This window comes from Nomascus leucogenys, chromosome 9 (genome assembly GCF_006542625.1).
Source record: "Nomascus leucogenys isolate Asia chromosome 9, Asia_NLE_v1, whole genome shotgun sequence".
Classification (NCBI taxonomy): Eukaryota; Metazoa; Chordata; class Mammalia; order Primates; family Hylobatidae; genus Nomascus; species Nomascus leucogenys.
The window spans coordinates 68,320,383-68,332,903 of NC_044389.1; the positions used below are offsets into that span (position 1 = coordinate 68,320,383).

At 39.5% G+C, this 12,521-nt stretch overlaps 1 protein-coding gene across 1 annotated transcript in view; it reads left to right on the plus strand.

Annotated features, from left to right (window-relative positions):
* Nucleotides 1–3,555: 3,555 nt before the first annotated feature.
* ARHGAP24 (Rho GTPase activating protein 24) overlaps nucleotides 3,556–12,521 on the plus strand; it is a 521,725-nt gene continuing 512,759 nt past the window's right edge. The window contains exon 1 of the mRNA XM_003265851.4: nucleotides 3,556–3,964. The gene's annotated coding sequence lies outside the window, so the exon portion shown is untranslated. The remainder of the gene's footprint in view (nucleotides 3,965–12,521) is intronic.

Consider the following 12,521-nt stretch of genomic DNA (forward strand, 5'->3'; position numbering starts at 1 on the left):
TGATACCAGGCTCCTCTCGGGATCTGAAGGGGCACAGAATGTGTTTCAGTTTTAAAGCTGTTGACTGTTAGAAGGCATGTAGTGGAATTACAGAGGCCATGGATGACCCATGGCCACAGCAGACTTTTCTATCATGCTCTTTCTCTCCTTTAATATCTTATTTACAGGTATTTAGCTGGATTGATCCTTCCCCACCATTTTAACAATAGTAATACATCTTTCCCTGAATAATGTGATTCAAAGTGTTGGAGGCGGGGGCACAAAGGTCCCTTAATCTCTTTCCACCTTACTTAGCTCAGACAAAGCTGGACTTTGTAGAAAAGAAACTTCTACCAGGAAATAAAAAGAAAAAACAAGAACAGATGTTTAGAAACAAACATGCTTTAAAAGGCATGGCCTTCTATCTGAATCCTGAAATCAGATCTTGGCAAATCCCAGTACCCACACAAATTCTGCATTGTTGGTGAGAGCTTGTTGAAAATGTTAGGATTTTGGCAATTCTTGACTATTCAGTTTTGTTACTGTGTTTTTTGCCCTCTTAGGAATTTATGTTTTCTTAAAAGAAAACATAATTAAAAAGCTCCAGTATCTGATATTAATGGACAATTGGGTAATATGATAATGAATTACTCTATGCTAAGGTTTTCAAAGAATCTGACATGGAATCTGGTGAAAAACTTTGCAGTTTTTAAGTTAGTGAAGTACATTAAAATACATTTTAATCCGTACTCATTTAATAGTAACATTTGACCCATATACTTGAAATACTAGACAAAGTAATTGTAGAAACACTGGCTGAGGTTTCCCTAACTAAATTCCATTGAAAGAATGGCCTGATAGAATCAGTGTCCAGGGGGCTTTGCCTATGGAGGGAGTTTCTTTCCTTGACTCTGGCAATACCAACACTCAACAACTTGTCCAGATGTAGTACAGCCATTATCTTCCTTCTTTCCTCCTCTGCTTTCATTTCTAGATCTCTGGAATCCCCCTGGTCCTAGAGTATTATACATCCTCCCCATAAACACTGAAGTTCTTCAAACTCTGCATGCCATTATACTGACCTTTCATAGACATTTTTCCTAAAGGTGTCTAGGACCTGAAGATCCTGGAAAGTTAGCCCTCACCCTTGAATCATTTCTGGGTTTTGTAGAGTTTGTTTGAAGCACACCTTTAACTCAGAATTGAGGTTGACTGATAAAACTCAGCTTTAAGTAACCCTCTGGGCAAGTTCTGAGCAGATACCCAGGGAGCTGAATGTCGGACACTACCTCCCTGGAGTTTGTATCAGTCACATCAGCATTCCCCTCTGATTAGAATCAGGTTTCAAGGGTCTTGTTCAAGAGTTTATTCTCTCCTTTAAAGATGCTACAGTACATATAAGGGATGTCTCCTGGTCCCAACTAATCTACAATAAGAGAGGAGTAGTATAGTCAGAGGCCAGGGAACAACGCAGTTTCTAGTTTAGGTTATATTCTCTTGTAACAGACTCCTTGCTGAGGGGCTTCTAGAAAAGGAATGCAATGGTCCACCTCTTTCTAAGTAGGAGGGGAAGAAGGGGCTTGTATTGGTGGATATAACTCCTTTCCTATCCTCTCAACTGTCTAATCCCCAAGTGACAACCATCCTCTCCTTCTATTGTACTTTCTAGCTTAAGATAATCACATATATCACACACACCAATGAAGTGCTATCAGTTGGAAAGGGTGGAGACAGAACCAGAAGATGGGAAGGAAAAGGCCTTGAACACAGCAGGTGTGTGTATTAGAGCTGTGTCTTAATCTTTTGGACTAGGGACTACCCAGTAACCACCCTGAGTTCAATTTTGTATCACTTTGAGACTAAACTGCTGTGGTAATATTTGTTAGATCCTGAAATAAGTTACTGACATGACAGTTCCTTGTTTTTTTTTTTTTAAATGTCCCTATCTTGAATCATAATTTTTGGCACTTGTCTTCCTGAGGCTTTTGAGTCTATCAAATGTGTGCAAATTTCATTTGGGTTAATGTTATTTTCCAGCTTTCATCTGTAACTGCCCATCAGCATTCACCTGCCACGGTGTTGCTAGAACATTTAAGGCCATGTGGGTTGATGAAGATAATTTATTCCCACCAATTAGAAAATAAGCTACATTACTTCTAGCTTAGGAATTCCATACATATTTTTAAAATGAAATATGAAACGCAAATTTTTCCCCACACAAATTAATTTGATTCATTAAAGGGCTGAGAATTCTCCCGCCAGAAAATCAAGTTTATAGTAGGACCTCAGCATGGGATGGGGTAGATTGGTTTCTCCAAGAACTTGAGAAAGAGGATAAAAAGGAAAAACGTATCAGTGTCCACTCAGCCTTTTATTTTTGGTGTTTCTAAAACTGAACATGTGCTCTTCTTCCATATCCCTCTCTCACTGGAGATCCCTAGTGAGGACACCCCCATTCTGTGTCTTAAGGATATCTGGTGATGATTTCTAAAAGAGAGTTTTTTTTTTTTTTTTTTTTTTTTAATTAGTAGTAGCTGTAGTAGTGTTCGAGATGGGGGTCTCACTCCGTCACCTAGGCTGGACTGCGCTGGCACAATTCTAGCTTACTGCAGCCTTGACTTCCTGGGCTCAAGGGATTTTCCCGCTTCAGCCTCCAGAGTAGCTGGGACTACAGACATGCGCCGCCACGCCCAACTTTTTTTTTTTTTTAATTTTTTTTTTTGTAGAGACAGGAGTCTCATTATGTTGCCAATTTTGGTCTGAAACCCCTGGGCTCAAGCGATCCGCCTGCCTCGGCCTTCCGAAGTGCTAGGATTACAGGACTGATCCACTGTAAGTGGCCTTCTAAAACAGAGATCTTTACAAAGCTTTTTGAAATAATTTGACTCAGCATGCCAGGTAACCAGAACTGTAATATCACAATTTGAAACAGACATTGTGGTGATGGTGGGAAGAGACGGCCTGCATCACAACAATGTTTACTAGTTTGTCCTTTTGTCCCATATTGTGTAATTCCGAGAGTTCTTACACCACGGTAAGAAAGTAATTATACTTTGAATTTCTCTAAGGCTCTAGTTGGAGAGCATCCATCTAAATGTGCATTTCCAGAAATATTGGTTTAATGGCCCAGGTAATTCTGATTGGAGAAATAAAATTTTAGCGAGACAGAGAGTTGGTAGAAGCAAGTTAAACCGGTGTATGGGGTTTGGCCAATGAAATGCAGAGCTCCTTGAGGGCAGGAGACATGTATTCACCAATCTTCTCGCGCCCACAGCCCTAGATCTGTGACCAACAAGTATGTATGATGCACTTGAAAGGAACCAGCGATGCCAGATGCGGAGGAACCAGGCAGGGCGCATTCTGTCGGTGGCGCCCGGCGGTGTAGCTCCGCTCTCAGATAACCCAGGCGTTGGGAGGGCGGGGCTCCTGCCGGCCTCCCCTGTAGTGCGGCTCGAGTCCTGTGAAGCTACCAGTTGCCAAATGAAATCTGAAACCTCGGGCTGTGTCTGAGGGTTGGCCCCACTCAGTTGTTCCAGCCTCTTGTACTGTATATTTACACATTCACACACAATCACCCTTTCTAACTTCTGGGACTTTTTGCGCAACTGCTAGGATTTCTCAAGTGCATGTGGCAACACAGCCCAGCTCCGGGTGGAAACCAGCAGGGCTCTGGAGGGGCTCGGAGACGAGGGGAGCTGTCAAGGCTGCGGCGGGGACCAGAGGGGAGCCTGGCGCGGGTGGCTGGGTGGCTGGGGGAATTCCCCCAACTTCCCACCGCAGGCGCAGCTCTCTCGGCCGCCTATTTCCTCCGAAACCCGCGCTGCGAAGCAGCCCAGTGCATAGGGTTCAACACTTCCCCTTGTTGTGGAAAGTAAAGGAGCCTCACTACCACACTTTTTTCTTTGCGCTTTCTTACTGCTGGTCCTGGGAGCCTTTTCCTTCGGAGCAGCAGCCCGTCCCGCGTCTGTCTTGAGCTCCCAGCAGGGTAGGTGATGCGGTCGCGAGGGAGTGCGCGGAGCCACCGCGGGAGGGACAGACGCGGCTGCCTGCGCCAGGGGAGGGGGCTGCTCGGGGCGGGGAGGGATCGCAGGAATCCCGTGCTGATGTAGCGTGTGTGTGTGTGTGTGTGTGTGTGTGCGCGCGCGCGCGCATGTTTGTGCCGGGAGACAGCAAGCTGGTAGTATGTCTTTCTGGCTTTAAAAATAGATGGAATTAATAAAAATCCTTTGTACAATTCAGTTTCCTTTCTTGGTATCCATCCTCCCCTTCCCCCTGTTTGTTTCCTCTAGTATCTTATAGGAGTTCCCTATATAACAGGCGCACGAAGATAGGTTTTAATAATAAGCATATATATTTGTAAAAATATATATTTTATATGTATAAAATATGTTTTAAAAATATTTATAAATATATTACATATTAGAAATATATATTATAAAATATATGCATATATTTGTAAACACAAAGCGTTAGGGAATCTGGTGAATTTGAAGCCACTCAAAAGATTTTGTCTAAATGTTTTTAAAAGTAACATTTAATGATAAACATGTAATATGTTCATTTTTAGAAAATACTTAAGACTGTATTTCTTTTATAAGTATGCAAATAGAAGGGAGATAATGCTACTCTGAATTCCTTAGATAGGTTTTCAATATCAACCAGTAATAGGGAGCCCAGACTTCTTTGTAGACTATATCTCGTTTAATTCATTTGAATTAAACAGGTAATTTCTCCAAGTAATTTCTGTTTCCAGCACATTTTACGTTACTCTTTTTTTAACCTTCCACAGCATCATTGTTTCATCTCTTTCTAAAAAGAGGAAATAAATAAATCATGCTGAGTATTTGGAATATAAAAGTTGTTAAGGCTTTGCTTACCCATAAATAAAACAATATGTGTTGCTATGTCTACCAAGTAAGACAAATTCATTGGAATCCAGGGATATTTGCAGTAGAGTTTAAGAGCTTTACTCAGTTACTGAGTAGAAGATGTACAGACAGATTAAATACAAACAATCTGTCCCCAGTTCCAATTAGAACTCAAAACCAATCCTTCAGGGCAAAAATGGATGATGCTATTGAACTGGGCATTGTAAAACAAAACACACAGAATGAATAAATTAGAAAAAGCCAGAAAACAACCATAAAGTCACATCAGACTTGCGAAGATCTCACTCCTCCTTTTAAATTTCTTAATACTTCCTCTTCTCTGGGCATATTTCAACTTGTAAGAGAGCTCAGTAATAAAACTTACCCTTTTATCTTCCCTGACTGCCTGGCCTTCAGGTAGCAAGTCCAGAACATCTGTTCTCTCTAGACCCATTACTGAGTGGTGAGAGCCTTCACCTTTGACGTCTTGGAGGATGGAAATATTGACAAAACTCTGAAATAAGTAACATCCTACCATTCACAGGCAGTATATTCTGGGTGGAAGACCTTCAAGTGGGAATAAGAGATAAACTGAGTTTTTCATATCTGGAATTTAGTTTGAGGTATGTGGAAGGAATATAAAAGAGGTATGGTACTAGGAAAAATAATCTGTAATTCTTTCTGCATGTGGAGGAGCTGTTGAAACTCAGACTGTCCTTGGCTTTCAACTATATTACTTGGTTTTATTACTTCATCTCAGGGTTTTGGATTTGAGATGAGGGTGGTTTCTCTGTAATATTCTTCTGTGCCTTACATACCCTGAATCTGAACTATTTTGAAAATATAAGCCTGAGAGTAAGTGGGAAAGAATTAAGTTATCTAGAAAAAAATCCACTGCAGAACAAACAGCAATGCACTCTTCCAGACTAGAACATAGATTTAAGTGTAAAAGTGTTTTTGGCTGAAATCCCCAGGGAAATCCTTTCAGCTTTTGCTGGGGATAGTAATGGCCAAAGCTCTGAGAGTTTTCACGGATCATGGTTTTATTTACTGTGTGATCTTGGACTCTCCAGGGTGAAGGGTAGGGAGGGGCAGGAAGGGTGAGGAATGTGCAACAGGTGGTGATGAGTAGTCGGAGTATGATTACTTTGCTGTCTTAGCCAAAGCCCTGTTGGTGTTTACCAACAGTTCCCTTAATATTTTCACTGTGACCTACTGGCCCATTGACGAGTGTTTTCTTTATGGCTCGATTAAAGTCTGGGTTGGTTTCTCAGGGCTGAAAGCAGGCGGTGCTACTGTACAGTTCAGGCCATGCATTTGTTTCCTCTTCTTAGTGTGTGTGGTGCTGTAGCACCGTCTTAGTTGCTTGTAGTTATTTTCTTGTGAATTTTCTGGCCAGCCGTGAAGGGTTCTTTTCCCGTGAATTGAGCTATGTCATGCTGATTCCTTCTTTCTGCCATGTTTCAGTTTCTGGTACAAGTGGGTGCTTTGGAAAAACAAGATGGGGAAGGTAGGTAGAGTCTCAGTCTGGAGCCCAGTAACAAGGGACAGCCACCCAATTGGTTACATGTGGGTGTGGAGGAGGTTGGTAATAACAAGAGCCTGAGACATCCATTCTTCACTGATCACATTTTATAGAGGAAAAAGCAGAAGATATTTAACATGGAACGATGCCTGTTTCCTCTTAAAGCCATGGCTAAAGGACTAAGATCTCTCCCAGATACAGAAAGATATTTAAAAATACAATTGTTAAATGGTCAGCTTAGCCATGAAGTTAATGTTCTTCATGGGAAGAGTGGAAGCCTCACATCAAGTCTCGCAACGGTAACCCATCTGTCTTTGCTATATACAAACTCGAACTTTACAAGGTTCTGATGGCTTCAGCAGCTAAGTACAAGCACATTTGGAAGTGGAGGGATTATTGTGATGAAGAATCAAAGAATATTCAGTTTTCAGTGGCTATTGTGTACATGTGTGCAAAAAAGCAGCATCTACACTCCACTATGGCATTGCTACAATTAATCTTTACAAAGTCAGATCTAACTGTGTAAGTCTCTTTTTCTAAAACCTTTGTTGGATTCCAATGACTTACAATATTTCAACTCTTTAGTATAGTTTCTAAAAGCTCTTCCAAGCCCTTCCTTTTTAGCTCCCCCTTCGTGTACAAGGGCTCCTCACTGTTCAGACTTCTGATCTCTGGTTCATGGATTCATTCTCCTGGAATGCCCTCTGCCTGAAAGTCCCTCTTGATTCTTGGTGGCTCACTTCCAGTGGAACTTCCTTCGGGAAAACTTACCCAATTCCATGAAGAATTAATTATTTCATCTTGTCTGCTTCTATAGCATTTTGAACATACTTTGAATAATTGTTGCAATAATTTTTATGTATTTCCCCTGTCCTCTCTCACAACTACTGTGAGTTCCTCACTGGGTAGATTGGTGGTGGGGGAGCCACCTGAATTCAAGCCCCCAGCCCAGTGTTTGAAACATAGTAGACATCTGTTAATGTTTCCCCAATAGATGGGCAAGTAAAGTCATAAATAAATGAAATACTGGCGCACTCCAACTTATGAAGATAGTTATATCCCAGAAGTCCATTTGAAAAATGTCTATTTGGTCTCAGAGTTCATTTTCCAAATATAACAATGCTACAAAACATAATTCACTGTCCAGACCAGCCCACACATGCCTATTGAATCTCTATAATAGATGAAATATTGTGCTTTTGCATATCTAAAGCAAAAGCAAAACAAACAAAAACTACTGTGAAATCATCTTTTTCTTTTGGAAATCACAAAATACAATTGAGTTTAAAGAAAACAGAAACAATTATAATAGATATACATTTTCCACAATTGTTTTTTATATTGTACTATAAAATCTGTGATCTATGAAATCCCAGTGGGAGGTCCTGGATTTGGCTGTGAAGACTAATAATGAAGTTAAATTTGGAGATCCTGCTTATGGAATGGGCAATAGCCTTAATTAATCAAACAAAACAGAAACACTGATTTTGGCTATTTAATAATTATCTGGAGTTCTACTGCTTGAGGGAAATTAGTTTAATTAAAGGAGAATGTGGAGCTGGATGGAGAAGAGGAAATTTAGAGGGACACCTTCTTTCATGTTACAGTTTCTTTATTGTATTGATTTTCCTTTCATCTCATTTGAGCACTGAGGCAAATTCAAAGTTTCTTCCTGAAAAAAATTGTCTTTGTCTGCAGTTATTTTTGCTAATATGTAGAAAGGGGCTTACACACTGTTTAGACTACAATACATATGGGCTTATTTTATTTTCAGAGCAATGTTACCTTTGTCACGTGCATACCTGCCAGTTAGCACATGGATAATACATATTTTGAGCGAGGATTCATACGTGTGGTTCAGGGTATAGCCAGGGATTGAAAGCTCAAGTTCCTCCTTATTCAGCATCTCTGAAAAGCCTGGAACTACAATCACTGATATTTAAGAGTAATAGTCCAATCGCTAATTGCTCTAAGTTTTCTAAACTCTCTATCTATATCAAATTACATAGCCAGAAATGTACTTACTATAATCACATTACAATACTTTTTTGTTAAAATGTCAAAATGTCTTTATTACACTATCCTTTAATATAATACCCCCCCTCCCTTTTTAACTACTGAGAGTCAATATAAAAGAGATGAGCTGAAATGGAAAGAGATATCTTGGCACCTTGTGTTATGCGTTTCAAATTCTTTGTATAAGGATTTCCATGATAAATTCCTTTTTGCCTTGACTGCTAGGAATTTTTAAAAGTATATCTCTTCTGATTAACTAGTGGGTTTTTTTGGCTAGAAAAAAGACAGGCTAAAAATTCACCATGCTTCTCATTTTGACTTGTCACCCAAAAAGCTCTGAACTAAATTTGATGCTCAATTGTACGCTAGTCAAGGTTTTCGTATGACATGGTTCACATCATCTTATTGTTACTTTTAATACCCTTATGATACCCATAAGTGTACTAAGCTAGTTAAGCTAAGTTAAATCCATGATGAAAATAGATTGAATAGTTACATCACTTTTTTTTCTTGATACAATTAGTTAAATATTTATAAACTTACATGGTATGGCTTTAGTTTTTTGGAACCAGTAATTGTTTTCTAGGTCATTTTTTGTAGTTCCTTGAAACATTCTTTGTAGTGCTTTCATACTCCCTGATAGATAAAACAACCTTTCTTCCAAATACGACATTTTTTAAAAAATGTAGAAAATAATCATGTTTTAGTAACTTTGAAAGTAGATACTAAGGCCAAACATGAGTTCTTTTCAATATGTGTATCACAGATGTATAGAAGAATTCCCTTAGGGATGTCACTGAGAAATGTAAGAGAAAACCTTTTGTTTTTTCTTACAAATTGTATCTATCAAAAAATTGAGGCTGATGGAGCTGTAATTAGGGCTATTTTCAAACCATCAACTTGAGCCTTCAGAAAACAAAGTAATTTTTCATATTCTCCAAAAAGGGAGAATATAACTTTCATTTTGTCTTGAGTTTTTTTTCTCTCTTTGAATCTAAGACTCTCATAATAATAATCATCCTAAAGAATTAAATACTTCTTCTACATACCAAGTACTTCATGAGATATTTTTACATACATTACTTCTGATTCTAGTAGTAATTAGAATTAGTAATTCTAGATGTAATCCATGTTATGTTTAATCCAGATATGTTTATTACTATTGAATAGGGATGTTTAGGCTCAGAGAGGTAAATAAAGTTACCCAAGGTAATGTAGACTTGAACATCAAAACCACATCTGCATAAGTCCAAATGCCCTGCCATATTTACTATGTCCCTTTCCTCTCAGTGCTTTTCGATTAATGAATTTTAGAATAGTAAATTGTGTATTTCATGGGTTGGGCATATAGGATAGACCCTGATCTCAATATGATTTTCATGAACTGGCCTTGGAGCTCTCTTGCAGGTCTTCTAGATGACAGCATTCTAGTGCTGATGAGTTGGGACCTGTGGGATGGGTTACCATTACCAAGGTTGGCTAGTGAGAATAGAGGCTCCATCTACCATAGGCCAGTAACTGAATCAATCTATAGTAATTAGCCTAACCAGACTATTTTCAGGTGAGAAGTGAACAGAAAAGGTGTGGTCCACAGAGATCCAGTAATCTATATCCATTACTTCATTCCATGACATGGGGACATACGTCCTGGGAGCACTGTGAGCAACAGGTGGAGGCAAAGAGGAGGCAAGTGGTCCCCAGTTTAAGAAAAGAGGCCCAGCTTGGGAAAGCTGAAATAAAACAAAAAAGGATGATTTCTTTGGGGAGATAGCAACTGAGAAAAGAAGAAAAGTTGGGTTAGTAATGTTAGTACTCACTGGGCACACAGAAGTAAAATGAGCTACAGGGAATGGGATTTCAAAGCCAGTCTTTCTCAGAGAAGGGGAATTATTAGAGGAATTATTGGAGTGCATCTCACTCCTGTTTGAGGAGATACCTAGAGAAGAGACTTCTACAGCTACCTTGAAGAGTCATCTTTGATTGTTTCATTTTGTTGGAAATATCTGGTTTAAAATTTTCTTATATGGAGAAGCTTCCAGCAAGAAAAGATGATCTGGGGGAGTTAAAAGAGCCTAATGTTATCTTCTTGCAACCTAACTGTGTAAATCCAGGATTAGCTACACAAATACTACCTTCATTGTCATTTTGGTTTTCACATCCCATTGTGGTTTGTCATTGTGAAATGGTCAAGTGAAATGTTGATGATTTTATATAACATCATGTATGGGTTATACAGCAACTCTCTGCTTCCTCACATTTCTAAAGAATTTATTGATTGGAGACTTCATTTATTGGTGACAACTTATGCTTTCATCGTGGAATAACTTTTCAGTACCTGTAAGGTTAGGTAAGGTTGGTGGGTTCCAAGGAGGAGCTGGGGTCTTTGTGCCTGGAGACAGGTAGAAGCCACGGAACTGCCTCATGAGGAGCTCTGAGAACCCCTGCACAACAGGTCAAGCTGCCGAGGGAGGATGAAAGGGGGAAGGGCAGAAGCAAAGTCACAGGATAACAAGTGCCAGAAGCCAAGAAATCAGGAGAAAAGGCAAATCCAGAGACAGTACTGCGAACTAAAAGCCAAGGGAAAGGGAAAGGAGACAATGTTTGATGTGGCAATTAAGAATGCCATTTCTATGTAAGAATAGCTAACAATGATTGAAGCCTTACTATGTGCTAGTTTGGCCCTGTGCTTGTCGTAGGTTATCTCATTTAATCCTCACAGTTCCTACATGAGCCCTATCTCTCTCTTATAGATGGGAAAACCGAAACCTAGAGAGGCTTAGTAGCTTTTGCCAAAAATCACACAGCCACTCCGTGGTAGATCTGGGGTTCAAATGAAAGTATCTCACTCCAAGAGAGCAACCTTTAACTGTTATGCTCTGGAATTAGACCTATATTCTAACCTGGCTCTGATATGCTTAAGCCCTGTAACCTTGGGGAGGTTGCATTGACCAATTTTAACTACAGTTTTCCTCTCCATATATATGGGCATTTAATGACACCTCCTTCATAGTGTTAATGTGAGTTCTTAATTTATGAAGTGAGCAATGCATGAAAAGACTGGAGGGGTGTCTGGCACCTGATAAATATCAATACAAGTTAATAGTTATTATTAAATTCAGTGACAAACAGGGGGAATCCTGAGCAGTATTTTTCAAATTGTAGGTCTAAATCTAACAGTGGTCATAAAATCAAATTACTGGCTTATGACCAACATTTCTTTTTGAATGAAAAAGAATAGAATAAGATAGAATAGATGGAAAAAAAAACTCAGTGTTCATTATAGTTAGTAAAAATAGGCCAGGTGCTGTGGCTCACGCCTATAATCCCAGCACTCTGGGAGGCTGAGGTGGGTGGATCACCTGAGGTCAACATGGCGAAACTCTGTCTCTACTGTAAGTACAAAAATTAGCTGGGCGTGGTGGCGGGTGCCTTTAATCCCAGCTACTCAGGAGTCTGAGGCAGGAGAATCGCTTGAACCCTGGAGGTGGAGGTTGCAGTGAGCCGAGATGGCGCCACTGCACTCCAACCTGGGCAACAAGAGCGAGACTCCATCTCAAAAATAAATAAATAAACAAATAAAAATAAATAAGAAATATAAATAAATAAAAATTGTTTCATATGTTTTGTGTGTGTGGACATGCATTTCATAGACTGGGTAGAAATGAAAAATGTGCTTCTGACTATTTATAACTGTCAAAAAATAAATATTTTTAAAGACCTTTAAGGGTGCAATTCTCAAGTGTGGTACCGGGACCAGCAGCATCAGTTCCACCTGAGATATGCAAATTACTGAGCCCCACCCAGGACCAGCCACTGCCTTTAACAAGGCCTCCAGGTGATTCTGATGTACACTAAAGCTTGAGGACCACTTATTATTCAAAGGTGGCATTTGGAAATCATGAAAAAGCTAGATACTTAAGATATATCTAAATACTTAAGAGTGATTAAAAGTACACATTGATATTGTATTGATTGAAGATTTTAACTAGCCACAGGATGCTGTCCAGTGTTTGTGTGACTTCGATTTCAAGTAGGTTTTTCCCTATTTTCCTATGCCATCTACTCATAGTGCAGCTGGGTAAGTCCCACAGAAGTCAATTAGTTTCTATGTAAAAGGATGCTGACTAGCTAGA